The following is a 6701-nucleotide window of genomic DNA, read 5'->3' as shown; positions in this document are numbered from 1 at the left end:
GAGCCTTGGAATTTAAAAGGTTGGCATGTAGCCTTCTTGTCGGAGGATTCTAGAAGTGCATGCTTTCAAATGTCCAAGGATTCATACCACCTTCATGGATGTATGGAGAACACCCATTTTAATCCTAGTTTCTATGTTTATTGTTGGGACATTTATTGTCAGTCTATCCGGGTAGGTTGCCACTAGTTCTTATGGATTGACTGTACCAAAATGGTCTGGACATACATCTCCTCCTCTTCTAGGATCTAAGAATGTGATCATGCAAGTTTGTTTCTTACACACACTCCTTCTAGGAATTTTATATTTTGGTATGGCCGTAGGAGATAGGCATGGAGTGTCTGCAGGATTATCTTTCCTTATGGTCTTGATGAGGCCTTGCTGAAGGTTAACTTGGCATTCTGGCTATGTGTTTTGGGGCTGAAGGTAGTCCTGATATCTTAGACATTGTTCTTTTCTCCAAGCAAATATCAACAAGAAATTGTGTTTCCATTTGATTATGAAAGTGAGCTGTATGCTTAGGATCATGCTGTTGATAATAACATATATCTCAGGGACTACAGGTTATGCTTGTGTTTGGTGACCTGAGAGGGTTTGAACAGACACTTTCTCTGTGGTGATCAATGTCAGATACCGCAGCAATAGCACTCACAGGAATTTAGTACCAGTCAAAATCTGAATAGGAGATATATGAGCATGGTCAGAGACAGAGAGAAAGAACAATTGTTGAAGAGGCTAAGCATGTGTGAGACAGAGGAAGACAGTGAGAGACAGAAAGAGAGAGGGGTGGGAGAGTTGGGGTGAAGTGGAAAAGAGGACACTGTGATATTAAAGCAGATATCTTGATTGAGAGAAATAAGGAAACCAAATAGAGAGAATGTGAGTGAGAAACTGAGAAGCTAGGAGAGTCACTGCAAGTCAATTTCAGAGAAAAAGTGAAGAAGCGAGAGAGAGAAAGAGTACATAAGAAGTCCATTCATCTAATGTGGATGAGAATCTTATATGATATTTGAATCGGTTCTCATCGAAGGCAGAGTAGGAATAATAGGTGTAGTATGTTATGATTATGGAGGGTGCTCCGATTGTGGCCAAAGCTATTAAGATTCTGGTGGTTTCCATGGGAAGAGTAAGGCCTGATTTTCTCTGTCATATCCGGCTGAACTGAGATTTACTTATTTTTGTAGACAACTTCCATTAAGCCATGTTGTTGGTCTCATTCTTTTGTGTACCTCGTGCCAATTTCTTTGGATTGTTCTCAAGTGATGTATATACTACTGTAGTTTTCGTTATCAGATATTGACTTCGTCCCATCTTAAGAACTTTGTTGCATGGTAACCTCCAGGAATTCGGTGATAGAATTGGGAAAATTATGTCCCCAAACAGTTCCTTAGAGGAAAAATATCTCTGATATGGATTGTGAGGGCAAATTTCTAGAGGACGGAAGGAGTGCTGAGAGAGCCCAAGTGTTCGATAAATTAAGAACTAACAACAATGCATCACAGTCTCCATGATTTGCAAGGAATCCAATAAAGTGGGGGAATGTGCTATTTGCTTTACTTTCAGGGACAGAGTCCCTGTCTCATACCGGACAAGCACGGCTTGGAGAGGAACTGAGTATGGAACATCAGATGAAGTTGGAAGAAGCCTAACATCGCCTGCCCTGAAGTCCTCAGTTGAAGCTCTCTTGCCTGAGGATACCTGAAGTGAAAGGTAAGAAACACTTGACTTTCCAAAGGAACTCAAAGTACTCAGGTGTTGATGGAGCTCGCAGGAGTTCCCAACCTTGAATCATGATCCTTTGGGACCTGGTTCAGGCTCACTGCCTGTGGCTACTCCTGTGATTGGAGAATAGGCCCATTGGTTCGTGGTAAAGGATGTGAATGTCTTGAATTCTGTTCGCTCACCAAACCTGATCTATTTTGAGTATACTAAGTGTCATGGCAGGGGGTACACCAGCGTGCTTGGATCGATGATGATTTCCAATAAAACATTCCTTGGAAAGCTGAACAAAATGAGTGAAAACTCAATACCGCCACTGTCATCGTGACTGAGGTCCAGCACCTGGGATCACAAATGTCACTAAGGGACTCACATGGCCTCCATTCACCTTGCGAGACTTGGATCCAGTGAGAGAGCCTTCAGAATGTTCTTTGCTTGCATAAATCACCAGAAATCATGGCCTAAATCAAGGCTTCACCTTTTGCTCTAATGATAACATGCTTTCCGGTTGAGGAGATCATTGTCAGTATCTTGGAAGTTAGCCCTACCAACTCCATCAGCAATAATGTATAGTAGGTTGTGAGGCAAATGTAAGTTTAGCGGGGGCAGCATAGTTCAACAATGTACACTGGAATGTCAGGAAATGTGTTTCTGTCCATGTCTGAAGCCTTCGCATGAATGATAACCCTTCTGTTTCATGAAACAGAGATACATAACGGGAAGGTTACAGGCGATATGTGGAATGAGGCAGTAGCAATTCTCAGGAACTATGGGAATGTGGACTCTTCCTGTGTGAAAAGAAAGCTCTGTTTTCTTGAAAGACTGATTGTGGCCATGGCAATTAGGTTGGAAAGAGAGCCTTGGAATTTAAAAGGTTGGCATGTAGCCTTCTTGTCGGAGGATTCTAGAAGTGCATGCTTTCAAATGTCCAAGGATTCATACCACCTTCATGGATGTATGGAGAACACCCATTTTAATCCTAGTTTCTATGTTTATTGTTGGGACATTTTTTGTCAGTCTATCCGGGTAGTTTGCCACTAGTTCTTATGGATTGACTGTACCAAAATGGTCTGGACATACATCTCCTCCTCTTCTAGGATCTAAGAATGTGAGCATGCAAATTTGTTTCTTACACACACTCCTTCTAGGAATTTTATATTTTGTTATGGCCGTAGAACATAGGCATGGAGTGTCTGCAGGATTATCTTTCCTTATGGTCTTGATGAGGCCTTGCTGAAGGTTAACTTGGCATTCTGGCTATGTGTTTTGGGGCTGAAGGTAGTCCTGATATCTTAGACATTGTTCTTTTCTCCAAGCAAATATCAACAAGAAATTGTGTTTCCATTTGATTATGAAAGTGAGCTGTATGCTTAGGATCATGCTGTTGATAATAACACATATCTCAGGGACTACAGGTTATGCTTGTGTTTGGTGACCTGAGAGGGTTTGAACAGACACTTTCTCTGTGGTGATCAATGTCAGATACCGCAGCAATAGCACTCACAGGAATTTAGTACCAGTCAAAATCTGAATAGGAGATATATGAGCATGGTCAGAGACAGAGAGAAAGAACAATTGTTGAAGAGGCTAAGCATGTGTGAGACAGAGGAAGACAGTGAGAGACAGAAAGAGAGAGGGGTGGGAGAGTTGGGGTGAAGTGGAAAAGAGGACACTGTGATATTAAAGCCGATATTTTGATTGAGAGAAATAAGGAAACCAAATAGAGAGAATGTGAGTGAGAAACTGAGAAGCTAGGAGAGTCACTGCAAGTCAATTTCAGAGAGAAAGTGAAGAAGCGAGAGAGAGAAAGAGTACATAAGAAGTCCATTCATCTAATGTGGATGAGAATCTTATATGATATTTGAATCGGTTCTCATCGAAGGCAGAGTAGGAATAATAGGTGTAGTATGTTATGATTATGGAGGGTGCTCCGATTGTGGCCAAAGCTATTAAGATTCTGGTGGTTTCCATGGGAAGAGTAAGGCCTGATTTTCTCTGTCATATCCGGCTGAACTGAGATTTACTTATTTTTGTAGACAACTTCCATTAAGCCATGTTGTTGGTCTCATTCTTTTGTGTACCTCGTGCCAATTTCTTTGGATGGTTCTCAAGTGATGTATATACTACTGTAGTTTTCGTTATCAGATATTGACTTCGTCCCATCTTAAGAACTTTGTTGCATGGTAACCTCCAGGAATTCGGTGATAGAATTGGGAAAATTATGTCCCCAAACAGTTCCTTAGAGGAAAAATATCTCTGATATGGATTGTGAGGGCAAATTTCTAGAGGACGGAAGGAGTGCTGAGAGAGCCCAAGTGTTCGATAAATTAAGAACTAACAACAATGCATCACAGTCTCCATGATTTGCAAGGAATCCAATAAAGTGGGGGAATGTGCTATTTGCTTTACTTTCAGGGACAGAGTCCCTGTCTCATACCGGACAAGCACGGCTTGGAGAGGAACTGAGTATGGAACATCAGATGAAGTTGGAAGAAGCCTAACATCGCCTGCCCTGAAGTCCTCAGTTGAAGCTCTCTTGCCTGAGGATACCTGAAGTGAAAGGTAAGAAACACTTGACTTTCCAAAGGAACTCAAAGTACTCAGGTGTTGATGGAGCTCGCAGGAGTTCCCAACCTTGAATCATGATCCTTTGGGACCTGGTTCAGGCTCACTGCCTGTGGCTACTCCTGTGATTGGAGAATAGGCCCATTGGTTCGTGGTAAAGGATGTGAATGTCTTGAATTCTGTTCGCTCACCAAACCTGATCTATTTTGAGTATACTAAGTGTCATGGCAGGGGGTACACCAGCGTGCTTGGATCGATGATGATTTCCAATAAAACATTCCTTGGAAAGCTGAACAAAATGAGTGAAAACTCAATACCGCCACTGTCATCGTGACTGAGGTCCAACACCTGGGATCACAAATGTCACTGAGGGACTCACATGGCCTCCATTCACCTTGCGAGACTTGGATCCAGTGAGAGAGCCTTCAGAATGTTCTTTGCTTGCCTAAATCACCAGAAATCATGGCCTAAATCAAGGCTTCACCTTTTGCTCTAATGATAACATGCTTTCCGGTTGAGGAGATCATTGTCAGTATCTTGGAAGTTAGCCCTACCAACTCCATCAGCAATAATGTATAGTAGGTTGTGAGGCAAGTGTAAGTTTAGCGGGGGCAGCATAGTTCAACAATGTACACTGGAATGTCAGGAAATGTGTTTCTGTCCGTGTCTGAATCCTTCGCATGAATGATAACCCTTCTGTTTCATAAAACAGAGATACATAACGGGAATGTTACAGGCGACATGTGGAATGAGGCAGTAGCAATTCTCAGGAAATATGGGAATGTGGACTCTTCCTGTGTGAAAACAAAGCTCTGTTTTCTTGAAAGACTGATTGTGGCCATGGCATTTAGGTTAGAAAGAGAGCCTTGGAATTTAAAAGGTTGGCATGTAGCCTTCTTGTCGGAGGATTCTAGAAGTGCATGCTTTCAAATGTCCAAGGATTCATACCACCTTTATGGATGTATGGAGAACACCCATTTTAATCCTAGTTTCTATGTTTATTGTTGGGACATTTTTTGTCAGTCTATCCGGGTAGTTTGCCACTAGTTCTTATGGATTGACTGTACCAAAATGGTCTGGACATACATCTCCTCCTCTTCTAGGATCTAAGAATGTGAGCATGCAAGTTTGTTTCTTACACACATTCCTTCTAGGAATTTTATATTTTGGTATGGCCGTAGAAGATAGGCATGGAGTGTCTGCAGGATTATCTTTCCTTATGGTCTTGATGAGGCCTTGCTGAAGGTTAACTTGGCATTCTGGCTATGTGTTTTGGGGCTGAAGGTAGTCCTGATATCTTAGACATTGTTCTTTTCTCCAAGCAAATATCAACAAGAAATTGTGTTTCCATTTGATTATGAAAGTGAGCTGTATGCTTAGGATCATGCTGTTGATAATAACATATATCTCAGGGACTACAGGTTATGCTTGTGTTTGGTGACCTGAGAGGGTTTGAACAGACACTTTCTCTGTGGTGATCAATGTCAGATACCGCAGCAATAGCACTCACAGGAATTTAGTACCAGTCAAAATCTGAATAGGAGATATATGAGCATGGTCAGAGACAGAGAGAAAGAACAATTGTTGAAGAGGCTAAGCATGTGTGAGACAGAGGAAGACAGTGAGAGACAGAAAGAGAGACGGGTGGGAGAGGGGGGGTGAAGTGGAAAAGAGGACACTGTGATATTAAAGCAGATATCTTGATTGAGAGAAATAAGGAAACCAAATAGAGAGAATGTGAGTGAGAAACTGAGAAGCTAGGAGAGTCACTGCAAGTCAATTTCAGAGAGAAAGTGAAGAAGCGAGAGAGAGAAAGAGTACATAAGAAGTCCATTCATCTAATGTGGATGAGAATCTTATATGATATTTGAATCGGTTCTCATCGAAGGCAGAGTAGGAATAATAGGTGTAGTATGTTATGATTATGGAGGGTGCTCCGATTGTGGCCAAAGCTATTAAGATTCTGGTGGTTTCCATGGGAAGAGTAAGGCCTGATTTTCTCTGTCATATCCGGCTGAACTGAGATTTACTTATTTTTGTAGACAACTTCCATTAAGCCATGTTGTTGGTCTCATTCTTTTGTGTACCTCGTGCCAATTTCTTTGGATGGTTCTCAAGTGATGTATATACTACTGTAGTTTTCGTTATCAGATATTGACTTCGTCCCATCTTAAGAACTTTGTTGCATGGTAACCTCCAGGAATTCGGTGATAGAATTGGGAAAATTATGTCCCCAAACAGTTCCTTGGAGGAAAAATATCTCTGATATGGATTGTGAGGGCAAATTTCTAGAGGACAGAAGGAGTGCTGAGAGAGCCCAAGTGTTCGATAAATTAAGAACTAACAACAATGCATCACAGTCTCCATGATTTGCAAGGAATCCAATAAAGTGGGGGAATGTGCTATTTGCTTTACTTTCA

At 41.6% G+C, this 6701-nt stretch overlaps 2 non-coding genes across 2 annotated transcripts; both read left to right on the top strand.

Moving 5' to 3' along the window:
* Positions 1 to 1960: 1960 nt before the first annotated feature.
* On the top strand, positions 1961 to 2053 carry LOC134485480 (small nucleolar RNA SNORD116). The gene has a single exon (XR_010063518.1). It is a non-coding gene; the product is annotated as a small nucleolar RNA SNORD116 (small nucleolar RNA).
* A 2478-nt stretch (positions 2054 to 4531) lies between these two features.
* On the top strand, positions 4532 to 4624 carry LOC134485479 (small nucleolar RNA SNORD116). The gene has a single exon (XR_010063517.1). It is a non-coding gene; the product is annotated as a small nucleolar RNA SNORD116 (small nucleolar RNA).
* Positions 4625 to 6701: the final 2077 nt, after the last annotated feature.

This window comes from Rattus norvegicus, chromosome 1 (assembly GCF_036323735.1).
Source record: "Rattus norvegicus strain BN/NHsdMcwi chromosome 1, GRCr8, whole genome shotgun sequence".
In the NCBI taxonomy this organism is placed as follows: Eukaryota; Metazoa; Chordata; class Mammalia; order Rodentia; family Muridae; genus Rattus; species Rattus norvegicus.
Note: the sequence above shows the minus strand (reverse complement) of the source record. Positions and strands in the feature narration are given on the sequence as shown.